General features: G+C 42.0%; 2 non-coding genes across 2 annotated transcripts; both read left to right on the top strand.

Annotated features, from left to right (window-relative positions):
• Positions 1-5,421: 5,421 nt before the first annotated feature.
• On the top strand, positions 5,422-5,540 carry LOC141301297 (5S ribosomal RNA). The gene has a single exon (XR_012342153.1). It is a non-coding gene; the product is annotated as a 5S ribosomal RNA (ribosomal RNA).
• A 6,444-nt stretch (positions 5,541-11,984) lies between these two features.
• On the top strand, positions 11,985-12,103 carry LOC141301379 (5S ribosomal RNA). Its single transcript, XR_012342164.1, has one exon. It is a non-coding gene; the product is annotated as a 5S ribosomal RNA (ribosomal RNA).
• Positions 12,104-27,500: the final 15,397 nt, after the last annotated feature.

Genomic DNA, 27,500 nt, shown 5'->3' on the forward strand with positions numbered 1-27,500 from the left:
CTTATCAGTGTTTTTTTTTTCTTAAAATGGACGGACCTATGGCAAACAACACGGAAATGGCTGGAGAGACAAGGAAACACAACAATGCTGGACTGGAATATGGACAACGAGCTGGACGTGGACCTGATTCGGAAGTGAGGAGAGTGCTTGAGAAAAGAAAATATTTGAAGGAGGCTACGGTGATTATTAATGTGGAAAAAACAAACAATGCCAAAGTGGTGGATGTTATCAAGGCAGTAGCGGAACAGATTGGAGAAGGGAAAATTTTAGCAGTACGGCCAAGACAAGACAAGGAGTATGAACTGACCCTGGAAAAGGAAGAAATGTGCAACGATTTGATGGATGGACTGACAATAGGAGGAGCAACATGTGAGGTAAAAAAACTACAAAACAGGGACTATGTTGTTTCTTTCATGCATTTGCCTGTCTACCTGGATGATGAAGAAATTTTAGAAAAATTGAATGGTTGGGGAGTTCTCCCTGTATCTAAAATTAAAAGAAGGTTGTATCCGGGCACTAATATTGAAGATGGCACGAGGTTCATCAAGGCAAGGTTCCCAAGAGAAGTTGTCTCCCTCCCTTACAGCACAAAGCTGGACACAGCGGAAGGGCCACAGTATTTCAGGGTGATGCACAGTCACCAGGTGAAGACCTGTCGGCTGTGCATGAGCCCAGAACATCTGATGAAAGACTGTCCTGATTTTAAATGTTACAAATGTGAGGAGAGGGGACACTTCGCACGAGACTGCCCTGCGGTTAAGTGCCCGGAATGCCGAGAGATTTTAAACAGATGTGAGTGTTGGATGGAGGAAGAGGAAGGGGGTGGAGAAAGCCAGGTGGATGGGCAAATGCATGAAAGAGGCAACAAACACCCAGAAACTAACGAAGAAGAGAAAGAAACAGAGCGAGCACAACAAGGAGAAATGGAAAAGGAAACAGACAATGAGGAGGACAGAGAAAATAGACCAAAAAATAATGAGGAGCAAACGCAAGGACAGAGTTTAACATGGACACCAATGGAATTAACTTCGAGTTTTAAGGACTTTGTGGAAAGGGTGGAAAAAACGGGACAAGCGGAAAAGGAGCAAAACAAAGAAACGAACAGTGAAGAAGAGGAAAAAGTGGAGAAAATCAAAAAGGACAAAGCAGAGGGACAAACAAGAAGGCAAACAATAAAGGTAACACCCAATCTAGAGCTTGCAAGGAGAAAAGTTATGAAAAAAGGACGAGCAAAGTTTTTGAACCGATATGAGGTGTTGAGAGGTTTGGAGGAGGAGGACTGAAAGGATGGCTTTTAATTTGTTTCTATTCTTTTTAATGGTTTTAAGTTGTGTGACATTTAACGCAAGAGGACTGATGGACTTAAACAAATTTGGAAAAGTTAAAGAAGAATGTAAAAGACAAGATATCATTGCATTACAGGAAACGAACTGGAAAGATGATACGATGAATGATTTTAAAAAGAGATGGGAAGGAAGTTTTTTGTATAATAATGGAGATGGAAGGTTGGGGAGAGGAGTTGCAATTGTAATAAAAGAAAACAGTGGGGCAAAGTGTAAAACTGTATATAAAGATAATGAAGGTAAATGTATGTCTGTAGAAATGGAGTATGAGGAAAAGAAAGTAATTATAGTCAATGTCCATGCACCAAATGAACAAAATGAAAAGAAAGAATTTTTTATGGTTTTAAGGCGTCTTGTGAAGAACTATAGGGAAATTATTATGATGGGTGATTTTAATACAGTTTTTAGTAAGCAGGATATGGCTGAAGGAATGGTTTATAAAACTGATACGGGGAGAAAAGAATTGAAAGCGTTAATGGAAGAAAATAATATAATAGATGTGTGGAGAGAAAGAAATGAAAAGAAAAAAGAATTTTCAAGAAGACAAATAGTGGGGAGATTTGTATGCCAAACCAGAATTGACTTTGTTTTATGTACAAGAAATGTAGACAATTTTATAGAAAATATTAAGTATAAGGAGACAAGCTTTAGTGATCACAAGTTTTTAACTTTCAATTTGGATTGGAGTAACATGCAAAGAGGGACTGGAGTTTGGATATTAAATACACAAATTTTAAAGAATGAAGACTATGTTTTTAAGGTTAAAGAAATGATAGAAAAAGAAAAGGAAAACAGAATGTATGAAGAAGATAAGAGAATATGGTGGGAGAATACAAAGTTTTTAATCAAAAAGTTTTCAATTAAATATTGTAAGTTAATACAGAAATGCAAAAGAAACAACAAAAGGGAAATGCAAGAAAGTTTAGAAATGGAATTGAACAAAGAAAATAAGGACATACAAAAGATAAAGGAAATACAGGGAGAATTGAAAGTAATAGAAGAAAAAGAATATGAGGCGGCGAAATTAAGAAGCAAGGCAAAATATGTGGTGCAGGGAGAAAAATTTACAAAGTTCTTTTTTGATCTGGAAAAAAAGAGAGGGAAAGCAGAAATGATAAAAGAAATAAGAGGAAAAAACGGGGAAATTGTCGAAGGGAATGAAAGGATTTTAGAAGAAATAAAAGATTTTTATGAGGATTTGTTTAGTGCAAGAGGTGTGGATGAGCAGGAAAAAAAGAAACTGTTGAATCAAATAAAAGCAAAAGTAAGTGAGGAAGATAAAAAAGAGTGTGACCAAGAAATTAGAGAAGAAGAAATCGAAAGAGCAATAAGTCAACTGAATAAAAAGAAAAGTCCAGGAATAGATGGTTTGGGAACTGAATTTTATGTATGTTTTAAAGACATTTTATTAGAGATTTTAAATGAGGTTTTTAAAGAAATTTTTGAAAAGGAAGAAATTAATGAAAGAACAAGAATAGGGATAATGAAGCTTGTATACAAAAGAAAAGGAGAAAAGGCTGATTTAAAAAACTATAGGCCCATTACTATGTTGAATACAGATCTTAAAATTTTAGCAAAGGTTTTAGCAAATAGGTTAAAAGAAGTAATGCCAAATATAATTAATACAAATCAAGCATATGGGGTTAAAGGCAGGGATATTGCGGATATCACAATGAGTATAAGAGATAAAATATGGTATATGAAAGAAAAAAAAGAAGAAGGATATGTAATCAGTTTAGATTTCGAGAAAGCTTTTGATAGGGTCGAGCACAGCTATTTATTTGAGATTTGAAAGACTTTTGGTTTTGGGGAGAATTTTATTAAATGGATTGGAATTTTATATAAAGGTGCACTAACAAAAATAAAATGTAATGGTTTTTTAACAGAATGTTTTAAAATCACAAGATCAATTAGACAGGGTTGTCCGCTTTCAGCGCTTTTATATTCCTTAGTATCTGAACCTTTAGGACTGGCTATAAAACAAAAAGAAGGAATAGAAGGATTAGAAACTGAAGGAAGTAAGGCTGAGGGAAAAGTATTTCAATATGCTGATGATACGACAATAATTGTAAAGGGAAAAGAGAGTGTTAAAGAAGTGATGAATGTGGTAAAAGAGTATTGTAGAGGGTCGGGAAGCAAAGTAAATGAGGACAAAACTGTGTATATGAGATTTGGTAAAGCAACGGTTTTAACGGATTGTTTTAATTTCAAGGAAGTTGAGGAAATGAGGATTTTAGGAATTTTAATGGGAAAGAATGAAAGGAAAGTAAGAGATGAAATGTGGGAGCAGCTTGTAACAGATATAGAGAGGAGGTTAAATTTTTGGAGATTGAGAACACTAAATTTGAAGGGGAAGGTTTTAATATTGAATGTTTTAATGGTTTCTAAACTTTGGTATGTTTTATATGTATCTGAAATACCTTTATGGACGAAACAGAGGTTGAAGAAATGTTTTCTTGACTTTTTATGGGAAGGAAAGCCAGCAAGAATTGCATATAACACAATATTAGGGCCGGTAGAGAGGGGTGGCTTAGGATTGATGGATGTAGAACAGAGGAAAAATGCTTTAAGGGTGAAAATAGTGAAAAAATACCTACAAGAGGAGAACAAAAGTGAGTGGAAGAAAACAATGAAATACTTTTTAAACAAATGTGGTGCTTTTAACATGGGGGATGGAATTTTATGGATGAAAACTAAAATTTGGATGACAGAAGGTTTACCAGAGTTTTACAGAGAAATATTTAGTGCCTGGGGGAAGTTTTTAGCAAACATTGAGTACAATCCACACGGGAGAGAAAACATTTTAAATCAACCTCTGTTCTTAAATAACAACATTTTAAAACAAGAGAAAGAAATATTTTTTAAGAAATGGATGGGAGTGGGGATAACCAGGTTGAGAGATATTTTATATGAGTTCAAAGAGGGGTTTTTACCAACACAATACATTGAGGACACAATGGAAATGGCAAAAGAAGAATATAGTAAAAAAGAAATTACAAACAATTATGAAACCATAAAAAATGCAATACCAAAAGAGTGGATTAAAAGGATTGAGAGTATGGAAGAAGTGCAAACAGAGAAGATCTATGTGAAATTGGGGGAGAAATTGTTTGATTTTAAAGAATGTACTGTAAAAATGTTTTATTGTGGTTTTAGGGATAGTGTTTTTAAAGAACCAATTGTAAATAAGTATTGGGTGCAAAAATTCAAAGATTTAAAAGAAGATTTTATATGGAGAAACATGAGAGGAAGATGTGTGGAGACAAAATTGGAATGTTTGGAGTATTTTATAAGACATAAGGTGGTTTTTACTGAGTTTATTTTAAAGAAAATAGGGATGGAACAAAACGCATTGTGTAAAGTGTGCCAGGAGAAAGAGGAGGGGATTTTACATATGTTTTTATATTGTAAAGAATTGGAGGCCTTTTTAAACAAATGTAAATGTGTAATTAGGGATTTGACTGTGGAATGGGATGAAAATGTAATGGGCTGGAACAGAGTGGTGATGTTTGGGTGGGAAAAGAAGTGCAAAAACAAAAAGTTTATAAATCTGTGGGTAATGTTGATGAAAAGTGCAATATGGGAAAGAAGAACTGTGGCTAAAAAAGAAAAAATTGTGTTGGATGTTTGGAACGTGTTTAAAAGAAAAACTGAAGTGTACATGGAAAAACTGTATGTGCATTTTAAGTGTGAAAATAACTTAGATGCTTTTTATCATGTTTTTACTCCACACGTTTGTTCTGTCTTAAAAGATTTGATGTGGAAACTGACAGAGATTTCTGAAATTCTGATTGTATATATAGAGAATGTGATATGAAAATGTTTTGTGTAAGGAAAACTTTTAATTTTATTGTATTTTAATGTTTGAAATTTCTTAATTAAAAAAAAAAAAAAAAAGAGCGCCCGATCTCATCTGATCTTGGAAGCTAAGCAGCGTCGGGCCTGGTTAGTACTTGAATGGGAGACCGCCTGGGAATACCAGGTGCTGTAAGCTTTTGCCTTTTCTGCACTATTTATATAATATGCTGGCTTTTACGGAGGCTGATCTTTAAATAGCCCACTTTTTGGAGCAGCCCTCGCTTATGGCCATACCGCGCTGAGAGCGCCCGATCTCGTCTGATCTCGGAAGCTAAGCAGCGTCGGGCCTGGTTAGTACTTGGATGGGAGACCGCCTGGGAATACCAGGTGCTGTAAGCTTTTGCCTTTTCTTCACTATTTATATAATATGCTGGCTTTTAGAAAGACGTGTTTTACCGCTCTATTTATTACAATCATTTACATGTATTATAGAGTTTTAAGTGTTTTACATGTTTTTTAGGCCATTTTATTACTCTTAACATTTTAAGTGTATGTGTCTTTAATAAATGGATGGTTGGCCTGTCATGTGACTAGACACATGACAGGAAGCAGGAAGTACAACTGTATAAGAGAGCAGCATGACAAACAAAGGACAGTCACCAAACTGTTGGATTGAGGAGTTGCTAATTTTAGAGCTCACCTTTCCATTCACCACCTGCAAACTTTGGATTACACTTTCTGTGGATTGTATATACACTGGTGGACACTCACATTGGACTTATCAACACACTGGGGTTCTTGGACTGTTTTTAGGGTATGGACAAATGAACTGTATTCTTTTAACAGAGTTTACCTGTTTTTAGGGTATGGACAAATGAACTGTATTCTTTTAACAGAGTTTACCTAGTTTTATCGTGTTGTTTTAAAGTCTTTTATGTGAACCTTGTAAATGCACCAAATCTATTTAAACCAATTTTCTTTTATGTCTCATTCTTTTAACCACTAGTCATCTCTCACAGTTAAATCTGACCCCATTTTAGTCTTGTAACTCGGCTGATAAGGCCGATTGTTACACTTTTATGGGAGACCGCCTGGGAATACCAGGTGCTGTAAGCTTTTGCCTTTTCTTCACTATTTATATAATATGCTGGCTTTTACGGAGGCTGATCTTTAAATAGCCCACTTTTTGGAGCAGCCCTCGCTTATGGCCATACCACCACCTGAGGGCGCTGTTGAGTCAACAGGAAGTAGTTTGGCTGCAGAGGGGAGAGGAAGGCTCTCCCACACCTGTTTGTTTTTTCTTAGTTTTTTTTGTTTTCTATAGTTTTTGTCTTTTGTTTTTTTCTTTCCTAAAGCTTTTTTTTTTTGTCTTTTTAACCACCCAACAGCGGCCTTAGGCTGGCTGGAGGGTGGTTTCTCTTTTTTCTTATCAGTGTTTTTTTTTTCTTAAAATGGACGGACCTATGGCAAACAACACGGAAATGGCTGGAGAGACAAGGAAACACAACAATGCTGGACTGGAATATGGACAACGAGCTGGACGTGGACCTGATTCGGAAGTGAGGAGAGTGCTTGAGAAAAGAAAATATTTGAAGGAGGCTACGGTGATTATTAATGTGGAAAAAACAAACAATGCCAAAGTGGTGGATGTTATCAAGGCAGTAGCGGAACAGATTGGAGAAGGGAAAATTTTAGCAGTACGGCCAAGACAAGACAAGGAGTATGAACTGACCCTGGAAAAGGAAGAAATGTGCAACGATTTGATGGATGGACTGACAATAGGAGGAGCAACATGTGAGGTAAAAAAACTACAAAACAGGGACTATGTTGTTTCTTTCATGCATTTGCCTGTCTACCTGGATGATGAAGAAATTTTAGAAAAATTGAATGGTTGGGGAGTTCTCCCTGTATCTAAAATTAAAAGAAGGTTGTATCCGGGCACTAATATTGAAGATGGCACGAGGTTCATCAAGGCAAGGTTCCCAAGAGAAGTTGTCTCCCTCCCTTACAGCACAAAGCTGGACACAGCGGAAGGGCCACAGTATTTCAGGGTGATGCACAGTCACCAGGTGAAGACCTGTCGGCTGTGCATGAGCCCAGAACATCTGATGAAAGACTGTCCTGATTTTAAATGTTACAAATGTGAGGAGAGGGGACACTTCGCACGAGACTGCCCTGCGGTTAAGTGCCCGGAATGCCGAGAGATTTTAAACAGATGTGAGTGTTGGATGGAGGAAGAGGAAGGGGGTGGAGAAAGCCAGGTGGATGGGCAAATGCATGAAAGAGGCAACAAACACCCAGAAACTAACGAAGAAGAGAAAGAAACAGAGCGAGCACAACAAGGAGAAATGGAAAAGGAAACAGACAATGAGGAGGACAGAGAAAATAGACCAAAAAATAATGAGGAGCAAACGCAAGGACAGAGTTTAACATGGACACCAATGGAATTAACTTCGAGTTTTAAGGACTTTGTGGAAAGGGTGGAAAAAACGGGACAAGCGGAAAAGGAGCAAAACAAAGAAACGAACAGTGAAGAAGAGGAAAAAGTGGAGAAAATCAAAAAGGACAAAGCAGAGGGACAAACAAGAAGGCAAACAATAAAGGTAACACCCAATCTAGAGCTTGCAAGGAGAAAAGTTATGAAAAAAGGACGAGCAAAGTTTTTGAACCGATATGAGGTGTTGAGAGGTTTGGAGGAGGAGGACTGAAAGGATGGCTTTTAATTTGTTTCTATTCTTTTTAATGGTTTTAAGTTGTGTGACATTTAACGCAAGAGGATTGATGGACTTAAACAAATTTGGAAAAGTTAAAGAAGAATGTAAAAGACAAGATATCATTGCATTACAGGAAACGAACTGGAAAGATGATACGATGAATGATTTTAAAAAGAGATGGGAAGGAAGTTTTTTGTATAATAATGGAGATGGAAGGTTGGGGAGAGGAGTTGCAATTGTAATAAAAGAAAACAGTGGGGCAAAGTGTAAAACTGTATATAAAGATAATGAAGGTAAATGTATGTCTGTAGAAATGGAGTATGAGGAAAAGAAAGTAATTATAGTCAATGTCCATGCACCAAATGAACAAAATGAAAAGAAAGAATTTTTTATGGTTTTAAGGCGTCTTGTGAAGAACTATAGGGAAATTATTATGATGGGTGATTTTAATACAGTTTTTAGTAAGCAGGATATGGCTGAAGGAATGGTTTATAAAACTGATACGGGGAGAAAAGAATTGAAAGCGTTAATGGAAGAAAATAATATAATAGATGTGTGGAGAGAAAGAAATGAAAAGAAAAAAGAATTTTCAAGAAGACAAATAGTGGGGAGATTTGTATGCCAAACCAGAATTGACTTTGTTTTATGTACAAGAAATGTAGACAATTTTATAGAAAATATTAAGTATAAGGAGACAAGCTTTAGTGATCACAAGTTTTTAACTTTCAATTTGGATTGGAGTAACATGCAAAGAGGGACTGGAGTTTGGATATTAAATACACAAATTTTAAAGAATGAAGACTATGTTTTTAAGGTTAAAGAAATGATAGAAAAAGAAAAGGAAAACAGAATGTATGAAGAAGATAAGAGAATATGGTGGGAGAATACAAAGTTTTTAATCAAAAAGTTTTCAATTAAATATTGTAAGTTAATACAGAAATGCAAAAGAAACAACAAAAGGGAAATGCAAGAAAGTTTAGAAATGGAATTGAACAAAGAAAATAAGGACATACAAAAGATAAAGGAAATACAGGGAGAATTGAAAGTAATAGAAGAAAAAGAATATGAGGCGGCGAAATTAAGAAGCAAGGCAAAATATGTGGTGCAGGGAGAAAAATTTACAAAGTTCTTTTTTGATCTGGAAAAAAAGAGAGGGAAAGCAGAAATGATAAAAGAAATAAGAGGAAAAAACGGGGAAATTGTCGAAGGGAATGAAAGGATTTTAGAAGAAATAAAAGATTTTTATGAGGATTTGTTTAGTGCAAGAGGTGTGGATGAGCAGGAAAAAAAGAAACTGTTGAATCAAATAAAAGCAAAAGTAAGTGAGGAAGATAAAAAAGAGTGTGACCAAGAAATTAGAGAAGAAGAAATCGAAAGAGCAATAAGTCAACTGAATAAAAAGAAAAGTCCAGGAATAGATGGTTTGGGAACTGAATTTTATGTATGTTTTAAAGACATTTTATTAGAGATTTTAAATGAGGTTTTTAAAGAAATTTTTGAAAAGGAAGAAATTAATGAAAGAACAAGAATAGGGATAATGAAGCTTGTATACAAAAGAAAAGGAGAAAAGGCTGATTTAAAAAACTATAGGCCCATTACTATGTTGAATACAGATCTTAAAATTTTAGCAAAGGTTTTAGCAAATAGGTTAAAAGAAGTAATGCCAAATATAATTAATACAAATCAAGCATATGGGGTTAAAGGCAGGGATATTGCGGATATCACAATGAGTATAAGAGATAAAATATGGTATATGAAAGAAAAAAAAGAAGAAGGATATGTAATCAGTTTAGATTTCGAGAAAGCTTTTGATAGGGTCGAGCACAGCTATTTATTTGAGATTTGAAAGACTTTTGGTTTTGGGGAGAATTTTATTAAATGGATTGGAATTTTATATAAAGGTGCACTAACAAAAATAAAATGTAATGGTTTTTTAACAGAATGTTTTAAAATCACAAGATCAATTAGACAGGGTTGTCCGCTTTCAGCGCTTTTATATTCCTTAGTATCTGAACCTTTAGGACTGGCTATAAAACAAAATGAAGGAATAGAAGGATTAGAAACTGAAGGAAGTAAGGCTGAGGGAAAAGTATTTCAATATGCTGATGATACGACAATAATTGTAAAGGGAAAAGAGAGTGTTAAAGAAGTGATGAATGTGGTAAAAGAGTATTGTAGAGGGTCGGGAAGCAAAGTAAATGAGGACAAAACTGTGTATATGAGATTTGGTAAAGCAACGGTTTTAACGGATTGTTTTAATTTCAAGGAAGTTGAGGAAATGAGGATTTTAGGAATTTTAATGGGAAAGAATGAAAGGAAAGTAAGAGATGAAATGTGGGAGCAGCTTGTAACAGATATAGAGAGGAGGTTAAATTTTTGGAGATTGAGAACACTAAATTTGAAGGGGAAGGTTTTAATATTGAATGTTTTAATGGTTTCTAAACTTTGGTATGTTTTATATGTATCTGAAATACCTTTATGGACGAAACAGAGGTTGAAGAAATGTTTTCTTGACTTTTTATGGGAAGGAAAGCCAGCAAGAATTGCATATAACACAATATTAGGGCCGGTAGAGAGGGGTGGCTTAGGATTGATGGATGTAGAACAGAGGAAAAATGCTTTAAGGGTGAAAATAGTGAAAAAATACCTACAAGAGGAGAACAAAAGTGAGTGGAAGAAAACAATGAAATACTTTTTAAACAAATGTGGTGCTTTTAACATGGGGGATGGAATTTTATGGATGAAAACTAAAATTTGGATGACAGAAGGTTTACCAGAGTTTTACAGAGAAATATTTAGTGCCTGGGGGAAGTTTTTAGCAAACATTGAGTACAATCCACACGGGAGAGAAAACATTTTAAATCAACCTCTGTTCTTAAATAACAACATTTTAAAACAAGAGAAAGAAATATTTTTAAAGAAATGGATGGGAGTGGGGATAACCAGGTTGAGAGATATTTTATATGAGTTCAAAGAGGGGTTTTTACCAACACAATACATTGAGGACACAATGGAAATGGCAAAAGAAGAATATAGTAAAAAAGAAATTACAAACAATTATGAAACCATAAAAAATGCAATACCAAAAGAGTGGATTAAAAGGATTGAGAGTATGGAAGAAGTGTGCAAACAGAGAAGATCTATGTGAAATTGGGGGAGAAATTGTTTGATTTTAAAGAATGTACTGTAAAAATGTTTTATTGTGGTTTTAGGGATAGTGTTTTTAAAGAACCAATTGTAAATAAGTATTGGGTGCAAAAATTCAAAGATTTAAAAGAAGATTTTATATGGAGAAACATGAGAGGAAGATGTGTGGAGACAAAATTGGAATGTTTGGAGTATTTTATAAGACATAAGGTGGTTTTTACTGAGTTTATTTTAAAGAAAATAGGGATGGAACAAAACGCATTGTGTAAAGTGTGCCAGGAGAAAGAGGAGGGGATTTTACATATGTTTTTATATTGTAAAGAATTGGAGGCCTTTTTAAACAAATGTAAATGTGTAATTAGGGATTTGACTGTGGAATGGGATGAAAATGTAATGGGCTGGAACAGAGTGGTGATGTTTGGGTGGGAAAAGAAGTGCAAAAACAAAAAGTTTATAAATCTGTGGGTAATGTTGATGAAAAGTGCAATATGGGAAAGAAGAACTGTGGCTAAAAAAGAAAAAATTGTGTTGGATGTTTGGAACGTGTTTAAAAGAAAAACTGAAGTGTACATGGAAAAACTGTATGTGCATTTTAAGTGTGAAAATAACTTAGATGCTTTTTATCATGTTTTTACTCCACACGTTTGTTCTGTCTTAAAAGATTTGATGTGGAAACTGACAGAGATTTCTGAAATTCTGATTGTGTATATAGAGAATGTGATATGAAAATGTTTTGTGTAAGGAAAACTTTTAATTTTATTGTATTTTAATGTTTGAAATTTCTTAATAAAAAAAAAAAAAGAGCGCCCGATCTCGTCTGATCTCGGAAGCTAAGCAGCATCGGGCCTGGTTAGTACTTGGATGGGAGACCGCCTGGGAATACCAGGTGCTGTAAGCTTTTGCCTTTTCTTCACTATTTATATAATATGCTGGCTTTTACGGAGGCTGATCTTTAAATAGCCCACTTTTTGGAGCAGCCCTCGCTTATGGCCATACCGCGCTGAGAGCGCCCGATCTCGTCTGATCTCGGAAGCTAAGCAGCGTCGGGCCTGGTTAGTACTTGGATGGGAGACCGCCTGGGAATACCAGGTGCTGTAAGCTTTTGCCTTTTCTTCACTATTTATATAATATGCTGGCTTTTAGAAAGACGTGTTTTACCGCTCTATTTATTACAATCATTTACATGTATTATAGAGTTTTAAGTGTTTTACATGTTTTTTAGGCCATTTTATTACTCTTAACATTTTAAGTGTATGTGTCTTTAATAAATGGATGGTTGGCCTGTCATGTGACTAGACACATGACAGGAAGCAGGAAGTACAACTGTATAAGAGAGCAGCATGACAAACAAAGGACAGTCACCAAACTGTTGGATTGAGGAGTTGCTAATTTTAGAGCTCACCTTTCCATTCACCACCTGCAAACTTTGGATTACACTTTCTGTGGATTGTATATACACTGGTGGACACTCACATTGGACTTATCAACACACTGGGGTTCTTGGACTGTTTTTAGGGTATGGACAAATGAACTGTATTCTTTTAACAGAGTTTACCTGTTTTTAGGGTATGGACAAATGAACTGTATTCTTTTAACAGAGTTTACCTAGTTTTATCGTGTTGTTTTAAAGTCTTTTATGTGAACCTTGTAAATGCACAAAAATCTATTTAAACCAATTTTCTTTTATGTCTCATTCTTTTAACCACTAGTCATCTCTCACAGTTAAATCTGACCCCATTTTAGTCTTGTAACTCGGCTGATAAGGCCGATTGTTACACTTTTATGGGAGACCGCCTGGGAATACCAGGTGCTGTAAGCTTTTGCCTTTTCTTCACTATTTATATAATATGCTGGCTTTTACGGAGGCTGATCTTTAAATAGCCCACTTTTTGGAGCAGCCCTCGCTTATGGCCATACCACCACCTGAGGGCGCTGTTGAGTCAACAGGAAGTAGTTTGGCTGCAGAGGGGAGAGGAAGGCTCTCCCACACCTGTTTGTTTTTTCTTAGTTTTTTTTGTTTTCTATAGTTTTTGTCTTTTGTTTTTTTCTTTCCTAAAGCTTTTTTTTTTTGTCTTTTTAACCACCCAACAGCGGCCTTAGGCTGGCTGGAGGGTGGTTTCTCTTTTTTCTTATCAGTGTTTTTTTTTTCTTAAAATGGACGGACCTATGGCAAACAACACGGAAATGGCTGGAGAGACAAGGAAACACAACAATGCTGGACTGGAATATGGACAACGAGCTGGACGTGGACCTGATTCGGAAGTGAGGAGAGTGCTTGAGAAAAGAAAATATTTGAAGGAGGCTACGGTGATTATTAATGTGGAAAAAACAAACAATGCCAAAGTGGTGGATGTTATCAAGGCAGTAGCGGAACAGATTGGAGTAAGGGAACCTAGGTGGTTCGTGGACATTTTGCCATTCAAATAAGTTGCCATTGGCAGCATAGTTGGTGCGAGGGCTCGCGTGCAGTTCGTGGACGACACGAGCCGCTTATTTCAATGGTGGCGTGGACGTTTTGCGAAAAAGCAGGTAAGTGCCTCAGATTGGCCATAGGCTCCGGACGGACGCCTCTGGGGGCACCCTGACACCACGAGGAAGGCCACGAAAGGCCTTTGGGTGCCCCTAACCACCTATTCTTCACCACAGTCTTCCTCAGTGACACGGAACGCCTATTTCGTCCACTAACCGCCTATTCTTCACCACAGCCTTCCCCAGTGACACGGAACGCCTATTTCGCCCACTAACCACCTATTCTTCACCACAGTCTTCCTCAGTGACACGGAACGCCTATTTTGACCCCTAACCACCTAAACTTGACCAAAGTCTTCCTCAGTGCCACGAAATGCCTATTTTGACCCCTAACCACCTATTCTTCACCACAGTCTTCCTCAGTGACACGGAACGCCTATTTTGACCCCTAACCACCTAAACTTGACCAAAGTCTTCCTCAGTGACACGGAACGCCTATTTCGCCCACTAACCACCTATTCTTCACCACAGTCTTCCTCAGTGACACGGAACGCCTATTTTGACCCCTAACCACCTAAACTTGACCAAAGTCTTCCTCAGTGACACGGAACGCCTATTTCGCCCACTAACCACCTATTCTTCACCACAGTCTTCCTCAGTGACACGGAACGCCTATTTTGACCCCTAACCACCTAAACTTGACCAAAGTCTTCCTCAGTGACACGGAACGCCTATTTTGACCCCTAACCACCTAAACTTGACCAAAGTCTTCCTCAGTGACACGGAACGCCTATTTCGCCCACTAACCACCTATTCTTCACCACAGTCTTCCTCAGTGACACGGAACGCCTATTTTGACCCCTAACCACCTAAACTTGACCAAAGTCTTCCTCAGTGACACGGAACGCCTATTTCGCCCACTAACCACCTATTCTTCACCACAGTCTTCCTCAGTGACACGGAACGCCTATTTTGACCCCTAACCACCTAAACTTCACCACAGTCTTCCTCAGTGACACGGAATGCCTATTTTGACCCCTAACCACCTAAACTTCACCAAGGTCTTCCTCTGTGCCTATTTTGACCCCTAACCCGACCCAACCGTACGGGCATGGCCGCGAGGTGTCTTTCGTGCCCGCTAAACACCTATTTTTGTCCCAGGGCGAAGTCAGTCTAAATCGGTCCCGAAAGGTCGCAGGACCTCGAAATTCGATACGAGGGTAGCCGAGGGCGCCCCGAGTTGCGATCCAGAGTTTGAAATTTCAGTCTCCTCCCTAAGTGCGCGTTTCGGCGGTTCGTCACGATCCGTATGCGATTCGGCTTTCTCCATCCCCCAGGGTCTTTCTGTACCCCAGGGACTACCGGCAGGCCAAGTTTGGGGCAGAAACGGTCCCCGGGGGCCAAACGGCAGAGCATCCCACGTACCACTTATCCCATGCGTTTTCACAGGTGTTTGGTGGACAGCGGAGCACGAGGGCCGTTTTGCGTAGCGAGAAATTGCCGACCCGGTACGTCGTCGAGGGCCACGTGACGCCGCGTTCCGTGAAATCCGGGGTCACTCAGACACCCAGGGGCCGAAGGGGGGGCGGCGACACGCGCAACTTATTCTATTGACTTTTTACAGGCGCTTCGTGGACGGTGGCCGATCGCCCCGAATTCGACATATACGCCCCGTCACGGGGCCCCGGGTCAGCGCCCGAAGTTCCGTGTCCGTATCGGCCCGAACGGGCGAGAAAGACCCCAATGACCACGAACCACCTGTGAAATTTCCATTGAAATAAGCTGCACGTGGGACGCGGCGCAGGCAGGGGTCAAAAGGTCGCAGGGCCCCGAAATTCGCCACAGAGCACCGTCAGGGGCCCCCGAATCGGGTCCCAGGTTTTCGTGGCCCTAGCCATTTCCTAGACCACCACAACAGGAAACGGCCCTGTGTCACTTGTCCGATCGCCCCGAATCCGACATATACGCCCCGTCGCGGGGCCCCGGGTCAGCGCCCGAAGTTCCGTGTCCGTATCGGCCCGAACGGGCGAGAAAGACCCCTACGACCACGAACCACCTGTGAAATTTCCATTGAAATAAGCTGCACGTGGGATGTCGGGTACCCAGGGGTCAAAAGGTCGCGTGGCCCCGAAATTTGGCACGGTGGTAGTCCAGGGGCCCCCGATTCAGGATCCAGAGTTTCAGAGTTCTAGATGACTTCCAAGCGCATGTTTCAGCACTACGAAATTCTTTTACTTCAGAGCACTTTTGTGCATTCAAAAGGGTCTTAGAGTCTATGTGAGCGAGAGGCCTGCGTGACAGATTTCTTCCGAAATGACAAAAACAACTTTACATTTGAGCTAGCCACTCGCGTACTCAGTATGGTATCGGGCGGCCCCTAACGTACCAGCACGTGAAGTTTGGGGCCCCTCGGACCCTCGGGGGCCGAACGGGAGCCGCTGACACGTGCAACTTATTCCATTCGTTTTACAGGTGTTTCGCGGTCGGTGGACGGAAAGGCCACGGAAAGGCCACCGAAAGGTCCGATCGCCCCGAATCCGACATATACGCCCCGTCACGGTGCCCTGGGTCAGCGCCCGAAGTTCCGTGTCCGTATCGGCCCGAACGGGCGAGAAAGACCCCAATGACCGCGAACCACCTGTGAAATTTCCATTGAAATAAGCTGCACGTGGGACGCGGCGCAGGCAGGGGTCAAAAGGTCGCAGGGCCCCGAAATTCGCCACAGAGCACCGTCAGGGGCCCCCGAATCGGGTCTCAGGTTTTCGTGGCCCTAGCCATTTCCTAGATCACCACAACAGGAAACGGCCCTGTGTCACTTGTCCGATCGCCCCGAATCCGACATATACGCCCCGTCGCGGGGCCCCGGGTCAGCGCCCGAAGTTCCGTGTCCGCATCGGCCCGAACGGGCGAGAAAGACCCCTACGACCACGAACCACCTGTGAAATTTCCATTGAAATAAGCTGCACGTGGGATGTCGGGTACCCAGGGGTCAAAAGGTCGCGTGGCCCCGAAATTTGACACGGTGGTAGTCCAGGGGCCCCCGATTCAGGATCCAGAGTTTCAGAGTTCTAGATGACTTCCAAGCGCATGTTTCAGCACTACGAAATTCTTTTACTTCAGAGCACTTTTGTGCATTCAAAAGGGTCTTAGAGTCTATGTGAGCGAGAGGCCTGCGTGACAGATTTCTTCCGAAATGACAAAAACAACTTTACATTTGAGCTAGCCACTCGCGTACTCAGTATGGTATCGGGCGGCCCCTAACGTACCAGCACGTGAAGTTTGGGGCCCCTCGGACCCTCGGGGGCCGAACGGGAGCCGCTGACACGTGCAACTTATTCCATTCGTTTTACAGGTGTTTCGCGGTCGGTGGACGGAAAGGCCACGGAAAGGCCACCGAAAGGTCCGATCGCCCCGAATCCGACATATACGCCCCGTCACGGTGCCCTGGGTCAGCGCCCGAAGTTCCGTGTCCGTAACGGCCCGAACGGCCGAAAAAGACCCCTATGACCGCGAACCGCCTGTGAAATTTCCATTGAAATAAGCTGCACGTGGGACGCGGCGCAGGCAGGGATCAAAAGGTCGCAGGGCCCCGAAATTCGCCACAGAGCACCGTCAGGGGCCCCCGAATCGGGTCCCAGGTTTTCGTGGCCCTAGCCATTTCCTAGACCACCACAACAGGAAACGGCCCTGTGTCACTTGTCCGATCGCCCCCAAATTGACATATACTCTACGTCACGGTCCCCCGGGCCAACGCCCGGAGTTCCGTGTCCGTATCGGGCCGAACGGCCGAGAAAGACCCCTATGACCACGAACCACCTGTGAAATTTCCATTGAAATAAGCTGCAGGTGGGACGCGGTGCAGGCAGGGGTCAAAAGGTCGCAGGGCCCCGAAATTCGGTACAGCGGTAACCTTGGGGCCCCCGACTCAGGACCCGGAGTTTGGTAGCTCTGGATCGCTTCTAAGCGTTCGTTTCTGCAGTTTGCAAAACTTTTGACATCAGGGCACTCGAACTGATTCAAGAGGGTCTTAGAGGCTATGTGAGGCAGAGGCCTGCGAGAGAGATTTCTGCCAAACGAGCACGCACCGCTTCGCGTCGGGGTTAGACGCTCGCCTGCTCGATATAGTGTTCGGGGGCCCGTAGGCTACCGGCACGTGAAGTTTGGGACCCCTCGGACCCTCGGGGGCCGAACGGGAGCCGCTGACACGTGCAACTTATTCCATTCATTTTACAGGTGTTTCGCGGTCGGCGGACGGAAAGGTCCGATCGCCCCGAATCCGACATATACGCCCCGTCACGGTGCCCTGGGTCAGCGCCCGAAGTTCCGTGTCCGTAACGGCCCGAACGGCCGAAAAAGACCCCTATGACCGCGAACCGCCTGTGAAATTTCCATTGAAATAAGCTGCACGTGGGACGCGGCGCAGGCAGGGGTCAAAAGGTCGCAGGGCCCCGAAATTCGCCACAGAGCACCGTCAGGGGCCCCCGAATCGGGTCCCAGGTTTTCGTGGCCCTAGCCATTTCCTAGACCACCACAACAGGAAACGGCCCTGTGTCACTTGTCCGATCGCCCCCAAACTGACATATACTCTACGTCACGGTCCCCCGGGCCAACGCCCGGAGTTCCGTGTCCGTATCGGGCCGAACGGCCGAGAAAGACCCCTATGACCACGAACCACCTGTGAAATTTCCATTGAAATAAGCTGCAGGTGGGACGCGGTGCAGGCAGGGGTCAAAAGGTCGCAGGGCCCCGAAATTCGGTACAGCGGTAACCTTGGGGCCCCCGACTCAGGACCCGGAGTTTGGTAGCTCTGGATCGCTTCTAAGCGTTCGTTTCTGCAGTTTGCAAAACTTTTGACATCAGGGCACTCGAACTGATTCAAGAGGGTCTTAGAGGCTATGTGAGGCAGAGGCCTGCGAGAGAGATTTCTGCCAAACGAGCACGCACAGCTTCGCGTCGGGGTTAGACGCTCGCCTGCTCGATATAGTGTTCGGGGGCCCGTAGGCTACCGGCACGTGAAGTTTGGGACCCCTCGGACCCTCGGGGGCCGAACGGGAGCCGCTGACACGTGCAACTTATTCCATTCATTTTACAGGTGTTTCGCGGTCGGCGGACGGAAAGGTCCGATCGCCCCGAATCCGACATATACGCCCCGTCACGGTGCCCCGGGTCAGCGCCCGAAGTTCCGTGTCCGTATCGGCCCGAACGGGCGAGAAAGACCCCAATGACCACGAACCACCTGTGAAATTCCCATTGAAATAAGCTGCACGTGGGACGCGGCGCAGGCAGGGGTCAAAAGGTCGCAGGGCCCCGAAATTCGCCACAGAGCACCGTCAGGGGCCCCCGAATCGGGTCCCAGGTTTTCGTGGCCCTAGCCATTTCCTAGACCACCACAACAGGAAACGGCCCTGTGTCACTTGTCCGATCGCCCCGAATCCGACATATACGCCCCGTCGCGGGGCCCCGGGTCAGCGCCCGAAGTTCCGTGTCCGCATCGGCCCGAACGGCCGAGAAAGACCCCAATGACCGCGAACCACCTGTGAAATTTCCATTGAAATAAGCTGCACGTGGGACCTCGGGTACGCGGGGGTCAAAAGGTCACGGGGCCCCGAGATTCACCACAGAGTACCGTCAGGGTCCCCCGAATCGGGTCCCAAGGTTCCGCGGCCTTAAATGCTTCCTAAGCCAACGAACCACCGCGAAAGAAACGGCTCCGTGTGCCCATCCCCCCACAGAGCTCAATGGGAGACAGAGAGTTGTATGAAAAATAGTATAAAATATCGTTAGCGACTACCGACCTAAACCTCTCGGTATGTCGTCGAGGGCCGAGTGACGCAACTTCTAGTGATATATGGGGGCCCTCGGGCCCCCTCGGTCCGAACGGGAGCGGCTGACACTTGCAACTTATTGCATTGTGCAGGCACCCATAAAATAAGTTACAGGTGGGATTTTGCCGAGTCATACAGGAAGTGCCCACGTGCAACTTATTTGACAGGGCCTCCACAGGCTCTTCGTGGACAGTGCATTTTTATGCAAATTAAGCCATTTTAGGTGCTGTAATGTACTTATATCTGCTGGGTAGTGTTCCCTGAGCAGTGTACTGTAGATATTTGTCCATAAAACCACTGTAGTTATGAAATATGACTTATTATCTTATCGTCCACGGAACGCCTATGGAGGCCCAGTCAAATAAGTTACAGGTGGGCAAGTGACAGCTGTAACTTATTTGACAGGGCCTCCATAGGCGTTTCGTGGACAAATCATTTTTATGCAAATTAAGCCATTTTAGGTGCTGCAATGTACATATTTCTGCTGGGTAGTGTCCCCTGAGCACTGTACTGTAGAAATGTGTCCATAAAACCACTGTAGTTATGAAATATGACTTATTATCTTATCGTCCACGGAACGCCTATGGAGGCCCAGTCAAATAAGTTACAGGTGGGCAAGTGACAGCTGTAACTTATTTGACGGGGCCTACACAGGCATTCCGTGGACAGTGCATTTATGTGCAAATTAAGCCATTTTAGGTGCTGCAATGTACATATTTCTGCTGGGTAGTGTCCCCTGAGCACTGTACTGTAGAAATGTGTCCATAAAACCACTGTAGTTATGAAATATGACTTATTATCTTATCGTCCACGGAACACCTATGGATGCGCTGTCAAATAAGTTGCTGGTGGGCAAGTGACAGCTGTAACTTATTTGACGGGGCCTACACAGGCATTCCGTGGACAGTGCATTTATGTGCAAATTAAGCCATTTTAGGTGCTGCAATGTACATATTTCTGCTGGGTAGTGTCCCCTGAGCACTGTACTGTAGAAATGTGTCCATAAAACCACTGTAGTTATGAAATATGACTTATTATCTTATCGTCCACGGAACACCTATGGATGCCCTGTCAAATAAGTTGCTGGTGGGCAAGTGACAGCTGTAACTTATTTGACGGGGCCTACACAGGCATTCCGTGGACAGTGCATTTATGTGCAAATTAAGCCATTTTAGGTGCTGCAATGTACATATTTCTGCTGGGTAGTGTCCCCTGAGCACAGTACTGTAGAAATGTGTCCATAAAACCACTGTAGTTATGAAATATGACTTATTATCTTATCGTCCACGGAACGCCTATGGAGGCCCAGTCAAATAAGTTACAGGTGGGCAAGTGACAGCTGTAACTTATTTGACGGGGCCTACACAGGCATTCCGTGGACAGTGCATTTATGTGCAAATTAAGCCATTTTAGGTGCTGCAATGTACATATTTCTGCTGGGTAGTGTCCCCTGAGCACTGTACTGTAGAAATGTGTCCATAAAACCACTGTAGTTATGAAATATGACTTATTATCTTATCGTCCACGGAACGCCTATGGAGGCCCAGTCAAATAAGTTACAGGTGGGCAAGTGACAGCTGTAACTTATTTGACGGGGCGTCCACAGGTTGTTCGTGGACAGTGCATTTTTATGCAAATTTAGCCCTTCGATGAGCTCCAATGCACACAAAGCTGCTGGATGGTGTTTCCTGAGCACTGTACTGTAGTTATTACTCAATAAAATCATTACATTTATGAAAAATGACTTATAATGACTAATGCATTGTCAAGTGACACGTGTAACTTATTTACCACCTGTGAATCTCCATTGATTAAGTTGCACGTGGGATGTTGGGTATAGAGGGGTCAAAAGGTCACAGGACCTCCAAATTCGGGACTCTGGTAGCCTAGGGGCCCCCCGCTCAGGGGCCAGAGTTTCGGGAATATAGATCACCTCTAGAATGTAGAACTCACGTCACGTTGGATTTCGAGTTGGATTTTCGAGTATTTCACCACATATGGTGTATGACACCTGTAACTTATTTGACAGGGCGTCCACAGGCTGTTCGTGGACAGTGCATTTTTATGCAAATTTAGCCCTTTGATGAGCTCCAATGCACACAAAGCTGCTGGATGGTGTTTCCTGAGCACTGTACTGTAGTTATTACTCAATAAAATCATTACATTTATGAAAAATGACTTATAATGACTAATGCATTGTCAAGTGACACCTGTAACTTATTTGACGGGGCCTCCATAGGCTTTCCGTGGACAGTGCATTTGTATGCAAATTAAGCTATTTTAGGTGCTGTAATGTACATAGAACTGCTGGGTAGTGTTCCCTGAGCAATGTACTGTAGAATTTTGCCCATAAAACCACTGCAGTTATGAAATATGACTTATTACAGTACTGTCCACGGAACGCCTATGGAGGCCCAGTCAAATAAGTTACAGGTGGGACGTTCCCTCTTATGTGGTCCACTTCTGTGGTCAAACATCAATTAATAGACTAAAGAACTTATTGAGGTGGCTCCCCGCATCCTCCTGAAGAACCCTGAGGTGTTAAACCCTCAGAATTCCACTGACCACGAACAGCCTATTTTTAATAATGGGATAGATTGTACGTGGGACGTCCAGATCTCAGCTTCTGGACGTGCTATCAAGCTGAAACCTGCGTTCCTGCGCTGGCCTGGACATGCCCTGATGACTTTGAGAATTTGAAGAAGATCGGAGAAACTTGAAAATCTTGCTCAAAAAAACTCAAAGGGGTTCAAGCCAGATTTTCAAGTTTCTCCAAACTTCTTGAAATTCACCACAGGAGCTGGGAATGTCCAGACTAGTGCAGGAACGCAGGTTTTAGCTTCATAGCACGTCCAGAAGCTGAGATCTGGACGTCCCACGTACAATCTATCTCATTATAAAAAATAGGCTGTTCGTGGTCAGTGGAATTCTGAGGTTTTAACACCTCAGGGTCCTTCAGGAGGATGTGGGGAGCCACCTCAATAAGTTCTTTAGTCTATTAATTGATGTTTGACCACAGAAGTGGACCACACAAGAGGGAACGTCCCACGCGTAACTTATTTGACCAGGCCTACACAGGCTTTCCGTGGACACTGCATTTGTATGCAAATTAAGCCATTTTAGGTGCTGTAATGTACATATTTCTGCTGGGTAGTGTTCCCTGAGCACTGTACTGTAGAAATGTGTTCATAAAACCACCGTAGTTATGAAATATGACTATTTACAGCATCGTCCACGGAACGCCTACGGATGCCCTGTCAAATAAGTTGCTGGTGGGCAAGTGACAGCTGTAACTTATTTGACGGGGCCTCTGCAGGCTTTCCGTGGACAAATAGGTGGTTAGGGGGATGAATAGGCTTTCCGTGGTCACATAGGTGTTTAGGGGGATGAATAGGCTTTTCGTGGTCACATAGGTGGTTAGGGGGAAGAATAGGCTTTTCGTGGTCACATAGGTGGTTAGGGGGACGAATAGGCTTTTCGTGGTCACATAGGTGGTTAGGGGGACGAATAGGCTTTCCGTGGTCACATAGGTGTTTAGGGGGACGAATAGGCTTTTCGTGGTCACATAGGTGGTTAGGGGGACGAATAGGCTTTTCGTGGACACATAGGTGGTTAGGGGGACGAATAGGCTTTTCGTGGACACATAGGTGGTTAGGGGGACGAATAGGCTTTTCGTGGTCACATAGGTGGTCAGGGGGACGAATAGGCTTTCCGTGGTCACATAGGTGTTTAGGGGGACGAATAGGCTTTTCGTGGTCACATAGGTGGTTAGGGGGACGAATAGGCTTTTCGTGGTCACGTAGGTGGTTAGGGGGACGAATAGGCTTTTCGTGGACACATAGGTGGTTAGTGGGACGAATAGGCTTTTCGTGGACACATAGGTGGTTAGGGGGACGAATAGGCTTTTCGTGGTCACAAAGGCGGTCAGGGGGACGAATAGGCTTTTCGTGGACGCATAGGTGGTCAGGGGGACGAATAGGCTTTTCGTGGTCACATAGGTGGTTAGGGGGACGAATAGGCTTTTCGTGGTCACATAGGCGGTCAGGGGGACGAATAGGCCTTCCGTGGTCACATAGGCGGTCAGGGGGACGAATAGGCTTTTCGTGGTCACATAGGCGGTCAGGGGGACGAATAGGCTTTTCGTGGTCGGTGGGCGGGGCCGGCCAATAGGCTCCCCGTGGCACCTTTAGGCTGTCCGTGGACGCCCACCTACAACCTATTCGACGCCCCCCCCACAGGCGTTCCGTGGACAGAAGTCTGCCACCTGGTGGCCGAACTCGAGATCGCAACAAAAGGAGCGAAAAATGGGGGCCGTTCCGCGGGGCCCCTGGGGGTCCCAGGCCCCGGCCGACGCCTCGGACGGACCCGGCGGGGCCTCCCCTCTGAGACGGGGAGGTCGAGGGGTCCGGCAAAAATCCTCTAGGGGGCGCCGCGCAGCGTCCGCGAACCGCCTGCCGCCGGCAACTTATTAAGCGCTTCGCGGACCCCTGCCCTTAGCTGGCGCCCTAAGGCGAGAAGGGAAAATTTTAGCAGTACGGCCAAGACAAGACAAGGAGTATGAACTGACCCTGGAAAAGGAAGAAATGTGCAACGATTTGATGGATGGACTGACAATAGGAGGAGCAACATGTGAGGTAAAAAAACTACAAAACAGGGACTATGTTGTTTCTTTCATGCATTTGCCTGTCTACCTGGATGATGAAGAAATTTTAGAAAAATTGAATGGTTGGGGAGTTCTCCCTGTATCTAAAATTAAAAGAAGGTTGTATCCGGGCACTAATATTGAAGATGGCACGAGGTTCATCAAGGCAAGGTTCCCAAGAGAAGTTGTCTCCCTCCCTTACAGCACAAAGCTGGACACAGCGGAAGGGCCACAGTATTTCAGGGTGATGCACAGTCACCAGGTGAAGACCTGTCGGCTGTGCATGAGCCCAGAACATCTGATGAAAGACTGTCCTGATTTTAAATGTTACAAATGTGAGGAGAGGGGACACTTCGCACGAGACTGCCCTGCGGTTAAGTGCCCGGAATGCCGAGAGATTTTAAACAGATGTGAGTGTTGGATGGAGGAAGCGGAAGGGGGTGGAGAAAGCCAGGTGGATGGGCAAATGCATGAAAGAGGCAACAAACACCCAGAAACTAACGAAGAAGAGAAAGAAACAGAGCGAGCACAACAAGGAGAAATGGAAAAGGAAACAGACAATGAGGAGGACAGAGAAAATAGACCAAAAAATAATGAGGAGCAAACGCAAGGACAGAGTTTAACATGGACACCAATGGAATTAACTTCGAGTTTTAAGGACTTTGTGGAAAGGGTGGAAAAAACGGGACAAGCGGAAAAGGAGCAAAACAAAGAAACGAACAGTGAAGAAGAGGAAAAAGTGGAGAAAATCAAAAAGGACAAAGCAGAGGGACAAACAAGAAGGCAAACAATAAAGGTAACACCCAATCTAGAGCTTGCAAGGAGAAAAGTTATGAAAAAAGGACGAGCAAAGTTTTTGAACCGATATGAGGTGTTGAGAGGTTTGGAGGAGGAGGACTGAAAGGATGGCTTTTAATTTGTTTCTATTCTTTTTAATGGTTTTAAGTTGTGTGACATTTAACGCAAGAGGACTGATGGACTTAAACAAATTTGGAAAAGTTAAAGAAGAATGTAAAAGACAAGATATCATTGCATTACAGGAAACGAACTGGAAAGATGATACGATGAATGATTTTAAAAAGAGATGGGAAGGAAGTTTTTTGTATAATAATGGAGATGGAAGGTTGGGGAGAGGAGTTGCAATTTTAATAAAAGAAAACAGTGGGGCAAAGTGTAAAACTGTATATAAAGATAATGAAGGTAAATGTATGGCTGTAGAAATGGAGTATGAGGAAAAGAAAGTAATTATAGTCAATGTCCATGCACCAAATGAACAAAATGAAAAGAAAGAATTTTTTATGGTTTTAAGGCGTCTTGTGAAGAACTATAGGGAAATTATTATGATGGGTGATTTTAATACAGTTTTTAGTAAGCAGGATATGGCTGAAGGAATGGTTTATAAAACTGATACGGGGAGAAAAGAATTGAAAGCGTTAATGGAAGAAAATAATATAATAGATGTGTGGAGAGAAAGAAATGAAAAGAAAAAAGAATTTTCAAGAAGACAAATAGTGGGGAGATTTGTATGCCAAACCAGAATTGACTTTGTTTTATGTACAAGAAATGTAGACAATTTTATAGAAAATATTAAGTATAAGGAGACAAGCTTTAGTGATCACAAGTTTTTAACTTTCAATTTGGATTGGAGTAACATGCAAAGAGGGACTGGAGTTTGGATATTAAATACACAAATTTTAAAGAATGAAGACTATGTTTTTAAGGTTAAAGAAATGATAGAAAAAGAAAAGGAAAACAGAATGTATGAAGAAGATAAGAGAATATGGTGGGAGAATACAAAGTTTTTAATCAAAAAGTTTTCAATTAAATATTGTAAGTTAATACAGAAATGCAAAAGAAACAACAAAAGGGAAATGCAAGAAAGTTTAGAAATGGAATTGAACAAAGAAAATAAGGACATACAAAAGATAAAGGAAATACAGGGAGAATTGAAAGTAATAGAAGAAAAAGAATATGAGGCGGCGAAATTAAGAAGCAAGGCAAAATATGTGGTGCAGGGAGAAAAATTTACAAAGTTCTTTTTTGATCTGGAAAAAAAGAGAGGGAAAGCAGAAATGATAAAAGAAATAAGAGGAAAAAACGGGGAAATTGTCGAAGGGAATGAAAGGATTTTAGAAGAAATAAAAGATTTTTATGAGGATTTGTTTAGTGCAAGAGGTGTGGATGAGCAGGAAAAAAAGAAACTGTTGAATCAAATAAAAGCAAAAGTAAGTGAGGAAGATAAAAAAGAGTGTGACCAAGAAATTAGAGAAGAAGAAATCGAAAGAGCAATAAGTCAACTGAATAAAAAGAAAAGTCCAGGAATAGATGGTTTGGGAACTGAATTTTATGTATGTTTTAAAGACATTTTATTAGAGATTTTAAATGAGGTTTTTAAAGAAATTTTTGAAAAGGAAGAAATTAATGAAAGAACAAGAATAGGGATAATGAAGCTTGTATACAAAAGAAAAGGAGAAAAGGCTGATTTAAAAAACTATAGGCCCATTACTATGTTGAATACAGATCTTAAAATTTTAGCAAAGGTTTTAGCAAATAGGTTAAAAGAAGTAATGCCAAATATAATTAATACAAATCAAGCATATGGGGTTAAAGGCAGGGATATTGCGGATATCACAATGAGTATAAGAGATAAAATATGGTATATGAAAGAAAAAAAAGAAGAAGGATATGTAATCAGTTTAGATTTCGAGAAAGCTTTTGATAGGGTCGAGCACAGCTATTTATTTGAGATTTGAAAGACTTTTGGTTTTGGGGAGAATTTTATTAAATGGATTGGAATTTTATATAAAGGTGCACTAACAAAAATAAAATGTAATGGTTTTTTAACAGAATGTTTTAAAATCACAAGATCAATTAGACAGGGTTGTCCGCTTTCAGCGCTTTTATATTCCTTAGTATCTGAACCTTTAGGACTGGCTATAAAACAAAAAGAAGGAATAGAAGGATTAGAAACTGAAGGAAGTAAGGCTGAGGGAAAAGTATTTCAATATGCTGATGATACGACAATAATTGTAAAGGGAAAAGAGAGTGTTAAAGAAGTGATGAATGTGGTAAAAGAGTATTGTAGAGGGTCGGGAAGCAAAGTAAATGAGGACAAAACTGTGTATATGAGATTTGGTAAAGCAACGGTTTTAACGGATTGTTTTAATTTCAAGGAAGTTGAGGAAATGAGGATTTTAGGAATTTTAATGGGAAAGAATGAAAGGAAAGTAAGAGATGAAATGTGGGAGCAGCTTGTAACAGATATAGAGAGGAGGTTAAATTTTTGGAGATTGAGAACACTAAATTTGAAGGGGAAGGTTTTAATATTGAATGTTTTAATGGTTTCTAAACTTTGGTATGTTTTATATGTATCTGAAATACCTTTATGGACGAAACAGAGGTTGAAGAAATGTTTTCTTGACTTTTTATGGGAAGGAAAGCCAGCAAGAATTGCATATAACACAATATTAGGGCCGGTAGAGAGGGGTGGCTTAGGATTGATGGATGTAGAACAGAGGAAAAATGCTTTAAGGGTGAAAATAGTGAAAAAATACCTACAAGA

The sequence above is a fragment of the Garra rufa genome, chromosome 1 (genome assembly GCF_049309525.1).
Source record: "Garra rufa chromosome 1, GarRuf1.0, whole genome shotgun sequence".
NCBI lineage: Eukaryota > Metazoa > Chordata > Actinopteri > Cypriniformes > Cyprinidae > Garra > Garra rufa.